At 37.1% G+C, this 25,012-nt stretch overlaps 1 long non-coding RNA gene across 1 annotated transcript; it reads left to right on the top strand.

Moving 5' to 3' along the window:
• The first annotated feature begins 8,114 nt into the window (after nt 1–8,114).
• Nucleotides 8,115–15,919, top strand: LOC140342013 (uncharacterized). Its single transcript, XR_011922975.1, has 2 exons — nt 8,115–8,425; nt 15,159–15,919. It is a non-coding gene; the product is annotated as an uncharacterized lncRNA (long non-coding RNA).
• Nucleotides 15,920–25,012: the final 9,093 nt, after the last annotated feature.

The raw sequence follows: 25,012 nt of genomic DNA, 5'->3' as shown, positions 1-25,012 counted from the left end.
AGGTGACAGATGAAGTACAAAATAATACAACGTTAATCAATGGTAACATTTATTACATGTGTGTAAAATGTGTAAATACATCCCTTAGAATACAAAAATACAAGTTGTTGCTGCACTGCATGAAGGGTAGGCATGTTTTTTTATGTATGTTTTATGTGAACACTGTTCTTTGTGAGTTTTTTTCTAGATATAGTTTCTCTTTGACAAAGACAATATAGATTTAGGCCAATGCTGTGCTTCACATTTCAGTGGGTACCACATCTGGCCACATAACCTGTGAATTGTTTAATTGGGTAATGCTTTGTTTTTTATGTCACCCAGCAAAAAAAATATGTTTAAAAGTGTATTGTAGCTACAACTAAGACTTTACAGGGTATCTTAAAAGGACATTTCTTTTTACCAAATTTTCAGCATAAAAAATGTACCACCTTGTGGAAATTTTATGAGTACCTTTTTATTCATATCAATCTGACACACTACCTATTTTTGTATTTGGTAATATCAAAGTAACAATGTCTGCACATGTTTGCCTAAAATTGATCTAATTTATGAACTGGTTATGCTGTTTTGATTGCGGACGATAAAAGGGTTAATGAATGGACAGGGTTTGCATGCCTTCATTGGTTTACATTATGACACTGAGCTAGTAAAGTTTTCTGCTGTTACAGGTGTGTCTCTAAATAACAACCAACCATAAGAAAAAGGTTGCCAAGTAACCAAAGTATTTACAGGTAAATTGTGTTAAATTTCAGTCATACACGAAATCGACCATTTCGTGTATGCAAGATAGTATAATAAAAAGCGGGGCCTACTTATGGGAATGAATGTAGGCCTTAAACAATGTGTACACAAGGATGTTGATTAAAAAAAACAGAGGTACATGTAAACCTGTCAAGATATAGGAAAAATTTATTACAGCATAAAAATGATGGGTATATGAACTTTACAACTGGTTCAGCCATAAAGTTTTGCCTACCACTGAGGTACAAAGACACACAGGGTTGTTCTACGGTCAGAATCCATTAAAAGATTCACTGAACACTAACACTATATTGACAACCATACACCGGTACTAAGGGCCACAAGTATGCTGTCCTTTGTTTAAAAATTCTAGGTACCTGGCAGTCTCTGGCATCACTACCGTTAGGGCCCATTTTGACATTAGAAGTCACAATACTTTACCCACACTTGTGTTGTGCTGCAGAATAGGTGCATTGCCAGCTACTGTACTTGTGTTTTGATATGTCATTTTAAATTAATAGCAGCTCAATCCACCATACAAGGTGGCAACTTACTGCAATGCTTAAGTCAGCCTAAGTCACTGGCCAAAAAATACTGCAGGCCAAAAATGGGAATTGATTTGCAGCTTATAGTTGGTCAGTGATACAAAATGTCACAGCCCCTGCTGTTTAACACCCGGTGTGTTATATAGGCTTGTGAGCCTCTGGAAAGCGTGGGACCCAGAACTGGGAATCCACCCCACCCTACTCTAGCAAATTCCCAATAAAAGCAGCCCCAAGACAGAAATTTCAAACAACCCGAACAGAAAACAAATCTATGCTGGTAATAAAACCTAAGAAACTGTGATCCCACATAACATCGATCCAGGACTTTTCCCAGCAACATAGGTGCTCTTTGTCCCTGTGTTACAAGGGGTATTCCTTCCTTCAGGAGTTAGGCCATTTAGAATTCAGGGGGGTGTTGGCAGTGACTGGGTAGGAGGGCAGTAAGTGAACCTTTGTTGTCAATTGCTACCCCAGACTGACACAGGTTTAGGAGATATTGAAGGTGTAAGCCCCCCTGAGGTCTATGAGAGGTTAAAAGAGGCATAGCGAGCAAGGCACTGCGATGGGAGACAAATGACAATGCAGAAGGAATTTTGAAAATATACTGTATGGCAAGGAGGGGGTCTTTGAGAGGGTAACATTGAAAATACATATATCTTTTAACTATTTAGGGGATAGCAATTACCATGAGGTAGAGTGCTTTGTGGGAAGGGCACACTTTCTGGGGAAAAGTCTTCCTAAACATCTATTATTGAGCTAATGTTCAAAGTGAAAATGTGTGTGTGTAAATATAAGTGAGAAATCTCCTAAATATGAAAACTTACAGCAATGAAAACTTTACAGAGGGTCTGATACTTATATCCAAAGCTTATAATAATGTTACATGTCTTCTTTACAGGAAATATTCTAAAGAGCATCTCCAGGCAACAACTAAATTGTACTACTACTAGGGGGTCACTAGGAACCATGGAACACTATTGTGTTCTCAGTTTTGGAGAATAAGCTTGCCTGGCAGCCAGGTACAGAAAATAAATGTGGAAACAGTTGCTTAGCAAGTATCCTGTGTCCCCCAAATAAACTGCACAGTTGTACATGCTCCTCAACTGAAACTGCTTAGGCTGATCTGACAGTAAGCTTTTCAAAGTATGCATTAGAATCTGAAGCAAATCAATTATCATTTTCTGGCTAAAGGACGCTTAAAGCATCACCTAGCCCTTAACGCTTAGGCTATGTACACACGTAAGACTTTGGTCCTTAGAAGGGATCGTGAAAGATGCATAACTGAGCGCTCTACATACAACACTGTTTTTCTTTATAAAAAGGGGAAGGAGGAGAACGAGCGAGCGGCACCCTGCTCCGCTCTCTCCCCTTTACTTGCTTTGAGGTCGTTCGTCGCTCGTTGTTCGTGGATCCATTCCACCAGGACCGATCCATGAATGACGTCCGACAGCTGCTGTATACAGGTCAGATTCTCGTCCCATACTAGCCCTAAAGTGATAATTGGACAAGAATCATCTGACGTGTGTACGTAGCCTTAAGTCGCATACACACATGCAATTCTTGTCGTTGGAAAGGATCTTTCACCGCAAGATGCATGAACGAGTGCTGTACATACAGCACTGTTCTGCTCTATGGAGAGGGGAGGGGGAGAGCGACGGAGCGGCACCCTGCCGCGCCTTCCCCTCCCCTTCCCTTGCATTAGGATCGCTCATCGTTCATCAGTGGATCCAAAAGGACGGATCCACAGCTGATGAACGACCTGGGCTGTACACACGCCAGATTCTCGCCCGATATCTGGCCGATGCCGATTATCGGGCAAGAAAAATTTGACGTGTGTACGCAGATTTAGCATTACTATTCTTGTACTGCTCTTCATTCATTGGATCCATTTCTTTTAGGATCCTAAAGGGGCACCCTGTCAGCCCCTCCCATCAGTCATAATATGCCTGCAGCACAGTAAAGCACAGATACCTAGTGATGATTTAAAAATAAAATGTTAGTATGCTGGTGAAGGGAGAATTGGGGGACCAGGGAAAGTGAATACAACTTAAATTGCAAACATTTTTTATATTGATCATGGGTGTACTGTACAGTTAAGTAGCTTAAGTGAAGAATTAGAGCCGCTGTCACAAAATTGATAATGAGCTTAGGGATGAACATTTACAGCTGAAAGTAGTTAAAAACAGCTCCATGTTCAAGCCAACCCCTATAGTACAAAGTTGTCTGCCTGAGCCAGAGAGTTTCCAGTAAATTACACAAGAGACAACAATTCTCCTGTATAGTTCACTCCTTGGGAAATAAATATGTTTAAAATAAAATGCACAGCTTGATGCAAACCTTTTCTTCTAGGATCTCTTCTGTCTTCTACCATTTTGACTATATATAGATGCACAGTGTATAAATGTGCTTTAAACCAGATACACACATAGGCCTACCTTTTGCAGAGATACAGGAAGATACATTGTATTGCAGGAAACTGCAATACAGTGGAGGGAGAAGTAATGGTGATGTCTACAAGCTCTTTTATTTGCCATATAATTGTTAAAATCACAGCTAATGTATTACTATTTCTTGAAATGTGAACGATTAACATAAAGGAGGAAGTTTATAAATTTACTTGATAGTCCCATTTTAAGTGGCATGTTCCCATAATTCCAGGTAATCCTATTTATTTGTTATTATTATAACTAGCAAGTGAATTTTGAATTTTCCCTTATACTGATAAAATCTTTAACAATATCAATACATGTGGTATATACAGTACAAGGTCTGATCTTTTACCTATTTGTTTAGTATGAACTGTAATGAGCTCTTATTATACTTTAAGATTTGAGTTTTTGAATCAATTGCATAGTTTCTTGAATGTTGGCAAAACAAAAATGGAATGTTACAATAAAAACTTCATTCAGATGTGAATAGACAAGTCTGTAAACAATGATGAATGGTCCCCATACTGAACACATGCAAAAAAAGGTTGTCAGCATTCTTTGGATTTTATCTCAGCTCATTGTTCTAAGAATAAAATAGGACACACTAGTACCTTACTTGGTGTATACATCAAGCTGTTGAAGTGCACTGCAGTAATGCTGACATTCATATTACATGTGTTAGCGCATTGCATCTCTGGCTTACAGTATTTGCTTTACAGTACAGTTGTAGATCCCATGATCCCCATTATTCCATCTTTGCTCTTTTCTATGGACATGTTTTAGGGTCAGGGTAGGGAAAGGCTGTTAAGAATACTGATGCTACTTCCATTGTCATAGGGGAAAATTAGCTCTATAAGGCACTGTAAATTAGCACTGTAAGACACTCAAAACTGCTTGCAAAAATGGCTAACCATGAATCCAATGGATCCATTCATTATCCTTTAACTGGTGGTAGGAGGTGGCAGTGCTGCCCCAAAGTTTTGTGTATGCTCCACATGGCATTTAGGTTTACTGCCCCTGCTGCCTCCATTGATTTGAATGGTCACCTATCAATGCTTAAGAAATCTTGATATCACTTTCGAGTGCCTAGAGTTTAACAATAGGTATAGAAGCTGCAGGAAAAATACCTCTAGTCTAAACATCTCCCATTAAAGACTGACCAGGTGAGATCTAAATAAAGGTGCGTACACACTTCCAATTTTTATCGTTCCAATCGAACGACGAACGATCGATTGGGCAAAAAATCGTTCGTAAAAAAGTAGTTCGTTTTCCAACGATAATAATTGGAAGTGTGTACGTAGCTTAAGAAAAAATGCAGCAATATTCAGCAGATTTATTTACTTATCTCAATGCAGCAGAGATAAGCTGGAGCCAAGTCACATATCTGCAGTCTGCATGATATATCAAAAGAGGATGTCTCAGGTTGCTTCATGTATATCATATATAAGATAACTTAAATAATAATATAACTTAAAGCAAAAAGCTAAGCATGTATCAATTTATTTCTAATTCAGTTTAGTCAATATTGTTATAGGCACCTCTGCCAAATAGGACGACAAATAGGATACCACTTCAATCTGGCCTACAACCTGAAAATGGTCAATAAATTAACAACATAACATTGACAAGGTGATTTTTCTGCTGTTGCCTAATATACAGAATCTTAGGCCAAAGCATTTGAGCCCTGACTTTTAAAGGCATTGACCTTTTTTCTATCTTTTTTTGATGTACTGAGAAGTACAGAAGGCTGAGAAGTACAGAAGGCTAATATAAAGATAGATTGTATTTACAGTACATTTTTATTTTTACGGATTACTTTTGACAGCATACCCACAGGTCAGCTCCGCCAATGAACCCCACAGGACATACTCTAGCCCGTGTTTAAAAAGATCCCTCCTCCTTACTGATAGTGCCAATTTTTAATCCTTGTTCCTGGGAATCTAATTTAGTACATTAGTTTGGATGTGACTACACCAGTGGTTACCCAGGTGAACCATATAATGGTAAACCCACTAAAAGGAGTTCAAACAGTATGTGATGACATTGTGCTTGTCACGACATGGCAGAATGCCCACTGGTTTCAAGGCCACCATGAAGCTGGAAGGAGGTGGCTCTTGCCCTGAGACGAGTCACCATGGGAAAGTGTTGGAAAGTCTTCCAGAGGCTTAAACCTCCCATTTCCAAGCAAAGGTTGGTTTCCAGCTTCTGGCGAATGCCATATTTGACCTGCATCGCTTTTCCTCTCCCTTGCTAGCTGCCACCTTGCTTTCTGCAAGCTGTGTTACCCATGGTATACATTTACAGTTAGGTCCATAAATATTTGGACAGAGACAACTTTTTTCCAATTTTGGTTCTGTACATTACCACAATTAATTTAAATGAAACAACTTAGATGCAGTTGAACTGCAGTCTTTCAGTTTTAACTCAGCTTTAGTGGGTTGAACAAAAGGATTGCATTAACCTGTGAGGAACTAAAGCCATTTTTTACACAATCACTTCATTTCAGGGGCTTAAAAGTAATTGGACAAATTAAAAAGCTAAAAATAAAATGTTCATTTTTAATACTTGGTTAAAAACCCTTTGCTGGCAATGACAGCCTATAGTCCTGAACTCATTGACATCACCAGATGCTGGGTTTCCTCCTTTTTAATGCTCTCCCAGGCATTTACTGCAGCGGCTTTTAGTTGCTGTTTGTTTGTGGGCCTTTCTGTCCGAAGTTTAGACTTTAACAAGTGAAATGCATGCTCATTTGGGTTCAAATCAGGTGACTGACTTGGCCATTCAAGAATATTCCACTTCTTTGCTTTAATAAACTCCTGGGTTGCTTTGGCTGTATGTTTTGGGTCATTGTCCATCTGTAGTATGAAACGCCTCCCAATCAGTGTGACTGCATTTGGCTGGATTTGAGCAGACAGTATGTCTCTGAACACCTCAGAATTCATTTGGCTGGTTCTGTCCTGTGTCATATCATGGATAAACACTTGTGTCCCAGTGCCACTGGCAGCCATGCACGCCCAAGCCATACTTTTTTCTTGCCATCATTCTGGTAATAGTTGATCTTGGTTTCATCTGTCCAAAGAATGTTTTTCCAGAAGTTGTTTCATTTAAAATTATTTATGGTAATGTACACAACCAAAATTAGAAAAAAAGTTGTCTCTGTCCAAATATTTATGGACCTAACTGTATGTTCTCCTGTCTATTTACCTGCAACCAAATAGCAGTTTTGTCATGTGTATTTTTGTTTCCCTTTCTAGCATAAGCATTAGGAGTTAACCCACCTCCACTTCCTGACACCAAATCCATGGCTCAGGTAGGGGTCTGTTGGCAGTTTGGCTCCATCCTGGATCTCAAAGAGTTGTTAATATTGCTTTTTCAGAAGTCTATTTACCCCCTAAGGGAGGTTGGTTCGAAAACTGTTAGTATGCGTAGTAATTATGGAGCAAAGACAAACCACCTAAACCAGACACTCACTAGCAAATATTGGACTTGAAATAACATTGGGACCAGAGGCCATAGAGGAGGGTGCCTCTTTGCCAATTTGGTTATAGGGCCCTTTTTTATTTTGCCTCTTCCCAACACGTATTGTTGTACGCATGATTGCCTAATAAGGTCACAGTTTTGTATTGCACTGTGATAGCAATATCAACACATATTGCCATATCTTATGCATTTAATGTTACACTGCAGTACTGAAAATATGTTGCCAAGTTTATCTCAACAGGGCTTTGGAGAAAACATGAGTTTGATACTATAGGTTATCAATTCAAAAGTATGATATCAAATGATATTTTTTTCCTTTAGAATGTTCAGACCTTGTACCTGAATTTCACATACCTTAGGGGTGCACTTGTTATTCTTTCACACAAAGTAGTTATGTTGGAAACTACTACTTTATTTCCCTTGAATCTATATTTTCTTGCATTAAGTATATTTTAAATCTGCAGACACTAACAAATGATCGTGAGAGGCTAGTGATAATACTGATCATGAAAAATGGATGGACAACTTTTTTACAATTTAACAATTTACCATTCCATAAAACTATACCTCTAATCTGAGGGTTTAATTGCATGAAAATGCATAGTTAAATATGCATTTTCATGCAATTAGTGCATAGTTAAATGTGTTATATTTTCTTGTAGTTTTCTGCTCCTGTTAAATTTTAGTTGCAGACATACCACTGGTCTGTTAAAAGATATTAAAAACAGGATATATCAACTATTTTACACAAATCAGTGTAATAACTATGTGTTTTATTTCTTTGGATATTAGAAGGCTTTGCATTTTAAGCACACTGATAAGCATATTTCATACTCTGCTTTGATGCTGGAAACTAGATAGACCAGCTGGACATAATATAGGTTGTAGGCAGTTACAGGCAGGCAGGAAAAACAATTTCTTGAAAGAAGGATTGGAACAGTGTGAGTTCTGTCTGAGCTGTCAATGTGCAGAGGGGAAGGTCACACCCAATGCTGGTCACACTCACTTCTCTGGGGCTCAGCCAAAGAAGGAAAGTAGTTGCATATTGTAGGAAAGGAAATATTTACAAGTCAAAAGACGGAAGTGTTTTAGAAGAACCATATCCTGGAGCTGCAAAGGAAAAATTTCATTTCAGTGTCCTTATACCCTGGGATTGAGTTGGTTTGCAAGTGTGTTTGTTCTGGCATTACATTGGTGAGGAGCTAATACACTGGAGAGAGAGAAAAACTAGTAAGTATAATCTGGAGTCAGTCTTCACACATCTAGACTCTCTCTCTTGGTCTAACTGTTACTCCTTGCTAATGCTCTGTCCATTTTTTTTACAATTTATCTTCTGTAAACCTTTCTACAATATAGGTGGTTTATTCAGGGGTCTTTTTAAAATGGTTTATTATTACTGTATCATTTGTTTTCCATGCAACTTTCTTTTTCGGTTCTCTTCTATTTTTTCTCCGCCTTTTTCCATTTTAGTTATACACAAGTGGGGTAACTGACTTATAACTAAGTGCCTAGGGTAAGATATACTGAGAACACAACCCTGCACTTTGACATATTACCTATAGTCAGCAGAATTGCCTAGTATATATAGCCTGCTTTGTCTAATAGGATTAGAACATTTTGTTAGCTTTAGACTCAAGGTTTCTAAACCTTTGATGCATAATGATATGATAACAATTGATAAGTATACAGACACAAAGAGTTTTGTAGGAAAAGGAGCCGAAAATATTGATGTTACAATATTATAAAATATTGATTGATATATTATAGATGACTGAGTACTATTTAAATGGTAACTATACAACTTTTATTAGAATTCAATGACAGTTTCTATATCGTCAGTAAAAAAAAAATGGGTCCCAATTACCGCTGGGTCCATGAGACCCCAAGAGGCAAATAATGTAAGTGACCCTTTCAGGTCTAACTTTATTCAATCATTAAAGATTAGCATTCCTATTACATACTTTTATGCAGAAAACAGCATTACACAGGACTAATTTAGGTGATGACCATGGCACACCCTGAAAAACAATCTGTAGTCACCACTAATTACACATGCACACTCCAAGACGCATTTTTTTGCATTTTAAGCACATTCTTGGGCTCCTCCGCAGTCGGGCACACCCTGAGTGCTTCTCAGTCCATACTGCTATTTAAACAACTGTCATCCAAAGCCTCTTAGCCTGTGTTGTAAAAGCTTTAACATTCCCTTTACTTACTCCCTTAATGCATTACATATTCTAGAAGAGAAAACAAAAAATCTTAACTCTTTGTGTTTAAGACGCATTATGGAAAGTTTATCTTCCCACACCTCTGCTTTTTAAACATCCTACAAAACTTTTGCAACATATAAAACACACTGCTCCAAAACTTAATACCAATAAAAGTACTTGTTCTATCTGGGGCACTCAAATGCTCCACGACTGTGCACAGAGCTTTTTCCTATTTTTTGGGCCACCATCCATTTTTTTCTTAGAACCTACTAAGGGTAAAAAGCAGTCAAGTCACATATATAGAAGAGCTGGCTTGAGCTCTGGAGTAAAGGTATAGGATATTATTATTATTATAAAATATTCATACATAAAGGCATAAACTTAAAATATTTGCAAGCTATATCCAGACATTTTCACTCAACCTGTATCCTCCCTGTGGCCAAGTCAGAGACATGTGCATTCACAGAATGGGTTATTGACCCCTTGTTGGACATGTGACTCATTCCAAATAGGATTTTAATAAGATAAATTGGGGCTCAAATACCATGGACAAAGTCTGTGAACAAAAATTCTTTTGCATGAAATGTAACTTTATGGTACTACAAGTTACTGAAAGAGTGCTGCCTTCTGGATAGGAACCAAAAGGTATCCCCCTATGCTACAAAACCAACCAGATCAGATGATAGGTGTATTAAACTGCTTGGGTTGGTCAAATTGCACTGATCTGCCTTGCATGTATTGTGTGTGACCACCGCTGGTAGGCATACAGTATTCTATTAAAATGTAAAAGGAGTGGGAAGACAGAGACTCTGGATCCATACCTACATTGTCTGGGATGTTTAACACTGTGGCACATAAGCCTGAAATTCCAGATGCATACTTACAGTGTTTGGGAAATTTAGGACTGGAGCACATAAGGCAATATATTAGATAGAACTACATGTTTCTTTCTCTAAAATCTCTGAATTTTAACATAAAAAAAGTTTTAACTACATCAAGGAAAATAAAAAAAATATTTTATACCCATATAAAACACCTTTATATAATATATTATAATTATATTAAAAATTTAAAAATAGTTTATTATTACCACTTTATATCAATACACAATCAGAGCAATAGTATTAATTTTTATAACTTATTATAACTTTACTCCATTGTCATAAAGTGTACATATACTTAAGCTTGGTGATCATGCCATAAAAGTCCCTGTTCAGGCACTTATGGCTGTAGGGTGCCAGATGGGTTTCTACCAATTGATGGAGATTGATTGATGGAGACTACAAGCAGCCATAATTTGATATATTTCATTTACATAGTTCAATGTTGTTGATATCTGGAAACTGATCAAGAGCAAATAAAGCTGAACTCTAATGAGCACCTCAAACCTCCCTTTCTTCTCCTGTGTAATATTAATTGGTTCTTTTTTAATTGCACAATACAGAATCGATGTAATCTATTTAGCCTATGTGACATAACAGGGGCTGTAAAAGATCGATCCTTTGGAGCCAGGAGGAGGAGTGCAAACTCTCTGCCAGTCTCTGTGACTAGTAAGACAGGGAAGACAGGGTTGATGTTTTTACTGCACTCAGGGAATTACAGGTGTTAGTAATAAAGTCTCTTCACAAAGTGAATTATCCCATTGCAAGGGGTATTCCATTTAGCGTAGTGAATAAGATGTTCTTCTGCTGTCTTTACCCATCCAATCTTGTGAAAGCAAAAATCCTGTTTTGCATGTGAGTTATTTTGTAAAATAAATTGTCACCCTGTTTACTAAGTGAAGTGGAATATTCATTGCCAGGGAATGATTCAAATTTCCAAGTTAACGAATCACCAACCCCAAGGAATCTGAAAAGAAGACAGCACAGTCACTCTTTAATTTAAGTGCCATACATGGTTCCATTTCCTGCATCCAAATTATAGTCTGTAGGCAAGCTGTAAATTATAGTTTGCAAGCAACTCTCAATCTTTTCTATTTACCGAAATTAAACTTGCAAGAACATGCTGAATGCTTGTAGGTAGTAGGCACAGACAAACATTTAAGAGTAGTTATGTAATCACTAATCCCAACAATACTAATGAAAAGTCTACAACTTACTGATCAACAAAAGTGTGGCGCCACCCTCTGCAGTAATTTCATAAATAAATATACAAGAAACCAGTATATCCCAGAACCATATATACAGGCACTGGTCTATCAGATAGGAATCTCAAAAACCAACTTATTGAGTTTACACAACAGCCTGACAATGCTGCTGTTGATTGCAACAGTAACAAAAATGGTTTTCTTAAGAAAACCCTATATAGAAAGGCAAGATGCCAAACATACTAAAAAAAACAGACACATGTTACATACAAGTTAAGTACAAATGTAAACCTAGCTTTACATTAGGTAAAGTTACAAGGTAATTCCTAGTCCAATAATGAATTGGAAACTGGTGTTGTGAAAAACATGATGCAACCTCTGCCGCCCACTCTACTGAAAAGTGCAATTTATCTAAAAGTTTTAGGTTTCAAAGCCAGGACTGATCAATGAACGATGTTGGGGAACCACTATACACCTCAGATTTTCTCCTGAGACGAGCACAACCATTCATTTTGGGCATCAATAATTTGACATGCGTACGCAGCTTAAGTCTGCTAACATTGTTGTCCCTTTTATCCTTCAGTGAGACCTCAAAGATCCTGCCAGTCCACCTCTTGCAGCCTCACTTGGACCTTCAACACCGACCCAAATGCTGATTTTACAGTGTCTGCCAACAGATAAAAAAGTTTCCCATTCATCATATCACTCTCCTAAGGCCTACGTTGTTGGCCTTGACTGCTTTATCCCTCCTATTTATACACATACACTGTAGAGGGGTGTTATTCAAAGGCCTTCCCCCTACTAAATCAGGAAAAAGAGAGCATAGAATGTTGGTCATGTGACATGATGTAAAATGACTCTCTGTTAGATTAGCAAGAATTTAGCTTGGGAAATTGTCACGTGACTGAGCATTTACCCATAATAACCTAAATGAAAAGTGAAAAATTAAAATTAATTAATAAAACTTTGATTGTTGCAAAAGACTAAGAGAGTTAAAACTTTTGCTGGGTTAGTTGTTGGAATCTTCCCTTCTGCTTTAAGGTTATTTATTTTGACTTTCTCACTTATGCATGATTATATTTTTCCAAAAAAGAACAGTTAAGCTGTGTGCAGTCTATTTTATTGTATTTATTGCAAATTCTGAATCATTCATTCATTCCTAAAGTTTGCAGATGAATTCATGCAAAAAAATGATCCAAAGGGCATAGTTGACAATACAGTAACTACATGTTACATGTGGCTGCAGTAAGGACTTTCCTTCTTTCTGTAAATAGCTTCTTTCCCTGTTTCCTGGTAACCTTATCATGTGTTTGCTGCCCAAGGTCACAGTGTCCTACTAGGCTACCACTATAACCTCCCATAAACTTCAGGTTCTCTTCAGACTCCTAATCCTGGACTTTCAGTAGCGTTATCAGTGTGTAAGACATATTTATTAGAATTAGACCAGTCAAAAATTAAATGACTTGCTAAAGTATATCCCAAAGTACTATAATTTGCTTCAATCATAAAATGTTTTCTTTGCCTAAAGATATGTTGCTAATATGTATCCAACAATAAAATATATGTAAAAGGAAAAAAAATATAGGGCAAAATAATAAATATAACATATTAAATAGATAAAAAATTAACAAAATTATATTCTATTTTACAGGGTTATTAGTTCTATTATACAGGGATAACACTACCACTAAAGGAAAGCATTACAACCAGCATAAATTGCACAAGACAAAGGTCTCTAACAAAGGATAATTCTGTATTTTCTGTATAAAAACTGAAATTTGAGCATATGTTTTATCATATATTGATGGTGAGCATTTTTCATAGGTCTAATGAATTGTGGGGTCATTAGGAGTAGACTGCAAGGTCCTAGCAATGCCAGTTTTGTGTTCTTATTGTAATGGTGTCTGGTATCAGCATGCATATTTATGTTTACAGATTTAGAAGTCTTTTTCAATGCCTTTGGGGTTCAAGACACAGTTTCCTGTTTTGATAATTAGTCGTAAAGAGTGCCCTCTTGTTCTTTGTAATGATCTCAAAGTGAATAATGGTGAAGAGAGTTCTCTATATGGACCATTTATATGTTCATACATGGTGATCATATCCCCCCTTAAACGTCTCTTCTCAAGATAGAGAAGAATAGAAGAATAGATTGAGTTCAGCTAATCTCCCCTCATAGCTGAGCTCCTCCATTCCTTTTATTAGCTTAGTTGCCCTTCTCTGAACTCTCTCCAATTCCATAATGTCCTTTTTGTGAACTTATGCCCAAAACTGGACTGCATATTCCAGATGTGGTCTGACCAATGTTTTGTGCAGGAGCAGGATTATGTCTCAATCTCTGCAGTCTATTCCTCTTTGAATACAAGAAAGTACTTTACTAGCTTTAGATATTCAGTCACATGTTGTGAGTTCCTATTACAGGTAAAGAGTACATCCTTAAAAGTTACAGTTTTATCAGTTTTAGATAGTAAACTTAAGCCACATACACAGGTGCAATTATAGTGTTGAATGACAAAGGACTGCACGATGCATGAACAAGTGCTGTACATACAGCACTGTTCTGCTCTATGCAGAGGGGAGGGGGAGAACGACAAAGCAGCACCCCTGCGTGCTCACCCCCTTCCCTTGCATTACGATTGCTTGTCATCCATTGTTCGTGGAACCGCCAGGACGATCGTTCGGACGATGGACGACGGGCGCTGTACACACGCACGATTCTCGCCCGATATTGGCTCTGAGTTGGGGCAGCTGCAAATTCTCTCTGTCTTACCAAATCCCTGTATCCTAGTATCACTTGTCTCATGCTACATTTTGAGATAGAAAACATAGAAAATCTGTATAGCTTCTGTAACCTTTTGCTATGTAAAAGCCTCACCACTAATGCATTCTTTTAAAAAAACAGAAGATAAAAATATGCTAAATGGAATAACTTCAGGGTAAGTCTAAGTCTTATATGCAGATTCAAATATCAAATAAAATTGATTAAACCTAATTATCTCACTAAGATTTAGTGTGATCACATTATCTCACTAACATATTATTTATGATTTTGATTACTTCATATAAAGTTTGAAATGTAATACAACCTTATTGGTCCTACACCATATCTTGCTGTGGTGACGCCTAAGAAACAATTTGTATGGTATTTATTGGGGGAGGAAAGGGTTTGGACTAATACCTCATTTAATTATACTTATGGTTGGGATAGTCACCCCATTAAACTATTTATTGTGTATTTATGTATGTATTTTAAGAGAGCGTCATTATTTATTCACATTGTGAACATGACTGACAGTACTGTGCCATTTGAAAGGCCACACGTTTACTGTTAAATATCATTTCTGGTTTTATTCACTATTACGGGAGTCATAAAAGTCAGTTATGAAGAACTTCTGCTTTCCAGTTCTCTGTGGTCTATGCAGCTGGTTCCATGTGATTTTTATCTATGAGGAAGTACAGAGCCTGTCAAACTACTCACGTTTATGTAAAACCAATTTTCCTTTTCTTTTAACACCATGTCTCTGTATTTTTTAAAGCCATATTTAAGAGAAATTTTATTATATATCAAGAATTTGTATTGGTATTTGTTGTTGAATTACCTAAACATCTGTAATAATAATTGTCATGAACTTCTATTAGCTGTATAATTGGTATGCTTTTCCTCCCACAGGTATACAATGGCTACCTGCACATGTGTTCTTTGGTGCATATTTTGGATAGTAGTCTTGATTTTCCTGGCTTGGCCATTGAGCATCTTCTTCGGAGGGTTCTATGGGTTCTTGGCACCCCTTACCACTTGCATTGGACTGGATAAGTTTACAGACTTACTGCTTCAAGGTGTTAACTTGGGTCGAACCTGCGCTGAATATGCACGTGCAGGCAAATCTCTGTGCTGAACTGGAGACCTAAACCAACACTGCCCTGATCAAAGCTTCATCTCAAGACAAGGACACAACTAATATGTCAAATAATTGTTACTAGTGATCCCAGGCAATTTTATATGATCTTGGTGACACATTATGACATGTCACATATCTGACAACTGGTGCTTTTGTTTTTATAGTTTTTTTAAGGAAGAATATCAGTGTTCAACCCAGAATTTTTGTTAAGCCGGGTTAGAAGAAATTGTAGGCGGGTGACAGCCCTTATATTGTGACCCAACTCTTCATTAACCACCCAGAAACAGCCGGGTGGTTACTGAAAAGTGCCAGGTGGTGCACCTGGCTCAAAGGGGTTGGGGAGAACACTAATACATTTAATATTAAACCTATGACTTGTCTTTGGGACCACACATTTTTTAAATGTATGTAACGGATACTTGTACTCAGCTTATCCAGTATTGCATGATCAGACTTTATTTTCCTCTTTTTCTTATAAAAAATATGAAGTAATTGAAATAATAAATAAAGATTACTTTGCTACTTACTAAAAGTATTAGAAATAACTTTGTGTATTATGCAGGGTGAGCTTTTCAAATTAACACTTGGCAGTATGATCAGAAGTTACATAGTTAGAGTGAAACAAAGGGCCTGATTTAATAAAGCTCTCCAAGGCTGGAGAAGATATACTTTCCTCAGTGAATCTGGGTGATCAATATCATTGGTTGATTAAAAAAAATGTTTACATTTGGATGTTGGCAATGCTATTAATGTTAAGTATATGGATTTTGCTGAATCATGTGATATTTCCATTTCACAACCAGGTACAGAAGTTGAGAATGGAATCATTTAGGGTAGTTATTGGACAAGAAAAAGGGTCAAGGGACATAACACAATATTATCAATAAATAAATAAGGTTAGCATTCCTGTAATACAGGGATTATTTTTGCATACAATTCCTTTCAATTTAAATAGGTAGAATAATAATACTTAATACAATAATCATTTATTAGAGAAGAATCTTGACGAAATGTGGCAATGTGAGCAGTTAAATGAAACAGAAAATGTGCATACTGTGTTACTGGTTATCCGTAAGGTAAAGTGATCACTGGTATTTTTAAAAAAATATGTACATTATATAATTATACTATTGTTTCTTTAAATACTTATTTAGGAATATAAGGTCCAGTTTTGAGCTCCGCATTTTAAAAGGATGACAGAAGATTTGGAGAGGGATCAGTGTTGTGCAATAAGGTTAATAAAATACAAAGAAAATCATATAATGAAATATTAATGTTCTCCAAGACGAAGAAGCTAGATTATTGAGGGTGAAAGTTTTTTGGCAAATGTTCTCAGTCCTTGACCAAATCTATTCCAGATTTGCTGAATCACCAAGATTCACCCATGATAGTCTGTTATTGGATATCGCCTTGGGGAACCTATATAATTAATCAGGTCCTATATGTAAGGATTGGTGCATTCCAAGGTACCAGGGGATCCTAAAGTTCTGTCTCAGAGTTATAACTTGTCGTTATAACATATTGTCAATTAGTTGTCCACTTAGGAGGGTCAAACACCTTTCTTAACATGTTTCGCAGAGATTGTCTGCTTCTTCAGGTGATAAGAAGAAATGTTATATGGAAAACCTATTCAATTAAATTGTCTTTCAGGCGTTTCTCTGGATCCAAAGAGGAATCATTTTCAAGTAGTTTTCCTGTTATTTTATTCTTTGAGCTATTGAGGTAATCTATCCCTTACTTTCCTGCATATAGAAGTGAAATGTAATATAGTACCTCTTTAATATATTTGGATCTAGAATAACCTTTTATTCTGAACATCAGGCTGCCTCATTGTCATACTGACCCAAAACATATAAGCAGATGCATCCCACATCACATGACATTTTCTGTGCAATTTTTTTTTTGTTTTTTAAGAATGTGTAGTAAAAAAACAACAATAAAGCAAATAAAAAAAGGTACAAAAAGTATAACAAAGGGGAAGGGAGAAAAAATTAAAGGTATTACACTGATCAATAAATTGTGCAAAAAGGGTACAAAGTGTCAGTAGAGACATACAAATAAACAGCAAAGTAATATATTCAAACAGGGCAGTAAGCAGAGTGTCACAATATTTTAAGTAATAGAAGAACTTGGCTAATGGGGAAAGGAATCAAGCATATCTAAGAACATATACAAAAGAAGAGTGGGGGGCTGGCTTTTGTTAGAAGACATCGAAACAGTCTAAGGAAGAGCAGGAGAAAGCATGGTAAAGGAAGATCCCAGAACATGTTTACGGGAAAGAGAAAGAGCAGAGAAAGAAAATAGTTTAGAGGAAGGATAGGGATACAGGATAAGAAGAATAGGGGGAACCAGGGAAAAAGGGAACGGCCTCTAGGCCCATAGTATCCTCATAGCAAAAAATGTTGGGGTTATAGTGTCAGACGTCACTGATCTATAGATGCTGAGCTATGAGGTTGCAACCAAGGAGACCAAACTTTGAAAAAGGTGGGCAGAGAATCATTTAAAACTGCTGCCATCCTCTCTAAGTTTATTTTACCTAGTACAGAGCTGAAATTTTAAGAACTTGTATATTTTCCATGTCACCTTTGAAGCCTCATCAAAAAAGAGCTTTTCTTATTTTTATGGCATGGCAGTGCTGTACGAGCCTTTATTTTTTTTTTACAATAGGTTTTTTACAATAGCTTGACTCAATAATAACTCAACAGTTGCCAGAATCTTCTGTCAAGTCCCCGACCCCTATAGCATTCAATGTAATTTACACAGAGTTCAGATTCAGTTCTAATCTCCTGATTGGGTTAGTGGAAATCTTTAACAAGGGATACTGATACTTTTCAATAGGGATGAGCGAGTGAAATTTTTAATTTTGATCTTGCGGCGACTCGGGCCTTTCTGGACGGAACGACTTTGTGATTCGCCACGAGGTTGTGTTCTCGACAAATTCAAATGAACACTCAACACTCACGTGCCTCCAACAGCTGTGACCGCAGGTTCCTACTCTTACCCGGCTGTACTTATCAGCCCGGTGACCGTAGAAACTGAACTCAGGTGAACTCCCAATGGAGAAACTCCCATTGGGAGTTCATAGCTGATTGGAGGATGAAGAGTATAAAAATCCGAAGTATAAAATATGTTTCCATTGTTGTAAGTAAGTGAGGAACCATGGAATTTCGGGGATGACATTTTGTGAACAGGCTTTTCAAGCTTGAGCCTAGTGCAACTTCTGCACCCCAGGGTAAGCATATCCAACATCAGTGGCCAAAATCAAATCCTGTTACATTTTCAAGTAGACCTAGTAGTCAACTTACCAGACATTTTAAAATAAAGTTGGATCAAAGGGAATCAACATGACAGGACATCATAAATCTAGCCATTCAGAAAAAGGGTAACACAAGTGCACTGACCTTAGGGTGGTCAGAGATGAAATCTGGAATATAGGCAAATTTTACCATAAATGGGTCTTTTCAAAACAATGCCTGTGTTGAACAGTTGCCACAGGCCGCTATGTCATTCTAGTAAGGAATATTTACAGATCTGTTCAACTTTGTTTCCACATTTGTTAAAACTGGGATTATTTCTAGTCTTCTAAATAAACCATAGGCTAAAATGTAAATTTAATGCCAAATAATGTGCCATTAATTATTTGATATGTTTATCTTCACACTAATACATTGATTGAGAGATTAGCATTGCAGTCGAGACTGTTATGTTCTAACTAAAACAAGACTTTTTCATGGCAGTGCATACTGTGTTCTGTTTTTTTTTATCTTGTTGCAGACAAAATTCTCATTAGTTATGAAATTCTGGTATGCGGTACATCTACACAATAAAACAGGCATGTTATCAAAGCATGTTCAGCAGGAGGACATATGACTGCCCGGTTGTGCAAGGAAGTATTTACATTCATGTGCTCTGTACTTACCGTCATTTACATCCATACCTGCAAGGAGAGAGACAGAGAGACCATTGCACTTGATGATGGCTAAATACCAGCCAAAAAAATTTAGAAGACTGTTTTAAAAAATTATATTAAATCAAGTCACATCTACAAGTGAAATATAGATTTCAGTCACTAGCATGTTTCAATCCATACCCTTGTCTACACTGAGCATTTATTTATTTCATTATTCTCATGATTGATGTCACTGATTTGTTTTTGTGTATTCATGTTTGAATTAGAGGGTTCTGGTGCTTTCAGGGCCAGCCCTGACATTCTGGAGAGCTCCTTGGCATTATGGTCGTTTCCCCTCCATTAGTAGGGGTCTTTCTTACTTAGTTCTCAAGCTCCCAGGCTAGTTATGGCTGACTCGAAATGAACTGGACCTGCCTGGTTATGACTAGGAGGTTAATCCACTGCCCCCTGTGAAGTATTACACCCCCGGGGAGTCAGGGACTTCAGGGGACTTTTTGGAGTAGGTTCCAAAAACACAGCCGTGCACTTTTTTGTGTTGATGTTTTTGCACTTTCACTTTTTTATAGCAACAGACCTACTGTATGTGATCTCAGGAATCCATCCCACTAAAATTGAAACAGTGCTACCTATGTTAGGGGGAAATAATACCTGTTATTAAATATTTTAGGTTTAAGAAGGGTTACTACTAGCTCTAACAGAGAACCCCATAGCCTTTTCAACTTTTTTACCCCTGAGGAACCCTTAAAATAGGGTTCAGGTCTATAGGAACCGATAATAAAAATATGTTACTTGCAAAGATGCTCCTCACATAAAGGTCAGTGTGAATATTGCCTCTTATTGTGGCAGTCCTAATTCAGTCTTCATAGACAGGCAGAAAATTATTGGGGTCATCGGAGCCTGAAGTAAGCAGACACCATCATATAGGAGGACATTCAGTTGTTGGTCTTGGTGGAACCAAGTTGAGGAATCCCCTTACACTGTGAACTGTAGTGTCTTAGAGAGGGGCGCTTTTGAGACATTAACTATTGCTATGTAATGTAGGAACCCCTACCTGTTGTTATTATAAATTAATATTAAACAGGATTTTTATAGTGCCAACATATTACGCAGCGCTGTACATTAAATAGGGGTTGCAAATGACAGAGGAATACAGACATATTAGAATACAGAATATGTAGAATACACATTACACATCCACCAGAATACACAGGAGTAGAGGACCCTGACCCGAAAAGCTTACAGTTGTAGTGAAGACATGCATTAATGGTGTAAAAGTTAGAAGGTGTTTGTGTGGTTCACTCTTATGCAGCTTCATTACAGTGTAAAATCATCTTTAAAGTATTTCATAGCCATTTTAGTCTGCCACTGTTCAAAACTGTATTAAAAATCAGAACACCAATCAAGTTGAATGTTTTATACGTTTAGTCATATTCTTTTACCTGAAAATTATGCTGTCATAGGTATGGTTATTTATTTATAACCTTAACATTTAAAGTAATAACTTTATAAAGGTTTTAGAGAACACTGAGAGTTAGGAAAACTTAAATCTTTGCAAACATATTCAAGCAACGCATGCTATCAGTACATAGTGAGTGAAACATTGCTGTTGCATTCTCAGTAGTGTGCAGCTGAATAAACTGCCCTACCGAGAACCCCAGGTGCAGACATTTGTGCAGAGCAAGTGCTTGAACAACTGCATGTTTTATATAGACACACAGACAAAAACACAAGGCAGGTTTTCAGACTTTTTCTGCCTATTCAGATGATATATTGATTATAGTTGTGTACTGATATATGCAACAAATTTCTAACAATGGATTTGTGGAATCAGTTATGGATCTTGTGTAGCTGCAAGCAAAATCTAAAAAGCACTGCCATTGCAATGATAATGCTTTAAAGCAATAGAACACTCAAGACATAGCTTCCTGTATGAATAAATAATATTAGGACCAATTATATCTGACAAATTAGTGAATGAGGAATTATTACAAGGTATTTAGTGGGAAAAGGAAGAAAAATAATGTAATCTTTTGCCTGTTTTCAAATGGCACGGATAAATATTGCACAAAGCAGTGTTAAGTATCTATTTGTAAAATAAAGATATGTTTAAACACTTATAAAACAATTGACCTAGAACAATTATACCTTTCCATTATGCCAATATTAATATTTGAAAGGTGGCAAATGGACCATTGAGATTGCTTCAGGCCTCTTTATTGCTGCTCCAGCAATGGCAGCCCAACCAATTGGGTATCACCCGGGAACTAACCAGATAATCTGCAGCTCACACATGACTGCACATGACTATGGGCTAAGCTAGTAATAGTGTTAATGTTACTAAATTGGGAAAAATAATATAGGCAAATTAAAAAAAAGTGTGTGTATATATATATATATATATATATATATATATATATATATATATATATAATGTAGATGTAATCTACCTTTTGTTTGTGAATCCTCTCTCAGTGATGCTACCATGCTGAAATACTTAACTGTTTTTCCACTTCCAAATTCTAAGAGTGAAACATCCCCGCCAAGTATTTTCCTGGCACATGGCATCCTTCATTCCTACTCATGGAAATCTCCAGCAAGGGGAGTACTGACCACCTATTGGGGATACATGGGCCTGTAATGCTCATGCCTGCTAGGAATGGATACAACTGGGATGTTTAGCGTGCAAAGCATTGTTAACAGTGGCAGGCTAAGCATCATAGTGAAGGGGGGGGAGGAGAACATTATTATATAACAATGCAGGCATAGGAAAATTTCAGTAAGTAAAGTTCTTCTTTAATGCCATTTTTGCAAAGTAGTACACGTGTATACACTAAAGTGTTGTCAAAGTGTTAAAAAATCTTGTTAATTATAAATTATAAGAGACATCTTGCTAGACACTGTACTTCAGCCTGTTGCTTCCAAAGACATATAGGAACAACTGCTGTGTGTCCCCAGGGAAAATAGCATTAGGGATATAATTAGGTCATGTTAAAGCAGTTAACCACATTCAAATATAAAATGTGAAGCTTGAGAAAAATCACACAATTAAGCATAATAAATTAATTGCATAAGACTACATGTAAACCCAATTACTAAAACACACATATGCTTTAATATTGTAACCTAATTCAAATGTAATTTCCACTATTTAAAAATCTGAAGCTTTTAAAATAATTATACCAGGTGTCACAGATCTGAAGATCCTGGTTTAGACACCTCCTGTTATTAGATGACTGCTCTGTCCTTGCCTCTCATGTGTTCTCTTCGCTCTTGCCTTCATATATTCCTAGAAACGTAGACTGCAAGCAGCCGTACCAAAGTATATCACATAGACATGGCCTATGGCTGTCACCAATGGAAAATACACCCTGAGAATTGAAGTTTAGTTGTTTCTGGAATGCATGCTTTTATACATCAAATGGTTTCAAAAAGGTTGCATGAGATCAGCATACCTTTTAGGGAACACATGATGAAAAAGATGAAAACAGCTTTTTTTAAAATAAAAATGTATTATCCTATGCTACACAGTTCTTTAACAAATACCATTTATGCAATATATATATTGTACCTTCTTTGTAAGCAGGTATATATTTAATGGCTCACATGAACATCAGCAAAGAGACTGATAAGAGACACATGAGGTCACAGGAGTTTTTCAGAGCTCCAGTTCCGAGGAACTTTACAAGGTAACCACATTTTTAAATGACAGTTGTCTAACATAAATAAACAGAACAGTTAATTTTAATAACATATTTTATGAACACTGAAAAGGTAGAATATGGAATTTATTGCACTGTTAATGGTCTTTTATTGTGTGTGCAAAGGAATTCTAAAGGAATACTATCAATAAACACCTTGCATGGCATGGTATATTGGAGTTTTTTTCCAGGATGTGCATATATTTTATGAACATTGCCTCTTGTATGAATAGTGACTCTTCAGGGTGGTAGACCTGATTTGCATATTTATTACTCAGAAGAACTAATTCAATTCGGTGAACATGGGCAAGACACTTAAAATTATAGGGAGGGAAGGTCCCCTTCTTTTCATAAGGTAACTGACAATAATCCTGATAATAAACAACAAAAAAAACAATAGGGTGCATGTGAACTGGAGTCAATAGCAGAAGCGTCCTAGGCTCCGCACTTCAGTCTTGAAGGGTAGGCACAATACTAAGATGAGGCCTAATACCGGTATGTATAATCAGACTGCAGCCACTCTCCTAGTTTTCAAGCAGCATCCACAATGGAGATGCCAAAAACTATGCAGAGGCTGATTTAGGCTCAATAAAACACTGCAATCTACTACTATACAGATCACACAGTGCCTTCTTCAAGAGATCAGAGGTATTGAGCAGCAGATTACTGTACTAGAGGATGTCTTTAATGTGCTGAATACTACAAATACTGGACATGACAAAGCCCTGGAACTACTTAGGAAGGAAAATCAAGTTTTACATGCAAAATTGGAGAACAAATGTAACACACAAAAATTCTCAAAAAGAGCTAACCTGTGTATCCAGAGATTGCCAGAACACTGTACTGACCTCTAAAATACAGTTATTCACCCTTTCAAGAACTTGCACCTGATCTTCCCCTGGAACACCTGAAAATTGAGCAGGTGCCTCCTGTCCTTACCCAGAAGAAGCCTTGGGGCCATTATTATGAAACACCCTTATTACAGGTCTAATGAACTACTTTTGCCAACTACTAGGGGAAAATATTCAGGGTCATACATACCAACTATTCAATGACCTTGCTCCTTCTACCAATGCCAAACAGTGGGCACTTAAGCCTGGATATTTACATTAACCACCAAATCTCATATAGATAGGGTATTCAGTTCCACTTGTATTTCTCTCAAATAAGTGGTCTCAAGATGATGTTTTTGCCAACCTGTCTGACTTGGGTCCCGCTTTCACATTACAGTCAAACTCTCAAACTCTATGTATGTATTTGTTCATCCTTTTTGGAATTGCCCACTGCTAGATGACCTGTATGGCTCCGTGACTACTTCCCATAAAAATCGTTCCTCCACAGCAGGGGTGTCAAACTCCAATACACAGTGGGCCAAAATAAAAACGTAGACAAAGGCCAACCTTGAAATTTATTGAAAAAATTGAGGACATTTTTCCTTCTCAATAGATATAAACCCTTTTCATATGGAAACAAAAAGGTTTTGCTTCACATTCAATCTGGAACAAGCTTTTAATAGAGAAATAAACATTTTTTTTTTATTTAAGAAAAAATCTCATGCCTCTTTCTCTATTTGTAGCCTTCCGAGTTAAATTTCAATGGTAAACTTTTTGCACAGGCTACCGATAATAATACCAATATTCTTCTATGAAAGTCCAACCATTTAAGCCTTGGAGTAGTAAGGAAAAGTCCTGATGAAGGGGAGTGCTGGAAATGCCAGACGCTGCCAATGCGGAGCTAAATCTTTTGAGTGGCCCGCCAGTTGCTGTTCATATTTAGGATTACTCTGGGGCCAAAAAAAAGGATGTTGGTGGCCAGATTTGGCCCCCGGGTTGGAGTTTGACACCCCTGCTCCACAGCTTATGCGTTCTTAACAGGCTGACAGGTGACCCCCTTGACCATGGGGTTTTCTATTGCCCTATTTACCTTTTAGCTTCAGGAATCTCTTTGTTGCATTGCTTTGATGGGGACAGTGGTGCCATATAAAGCTGTATCTATTGGGAGCTTTTTTGCATTATTG

Source organism: Pyxicephalus adspersus, chromosome 12 (genome assembly GCF_032062135.1).
Source record: "Pyxicephalus adspersus chromosome 12, UCB_Pads_2.0, whole genome shotgun sequence".
NCBI classification, from domain to species: Eukaryota; Metazoa; Chordata; class Amphibia; order Anura; family Pyxicephalidae; genus Pyxicephalus; species Pyxicephalus adspersus.
Note: the sequence above shows the minus strand (reverse complement) of the source record. Positions and strands in the feature narration are given on the sequence as shown.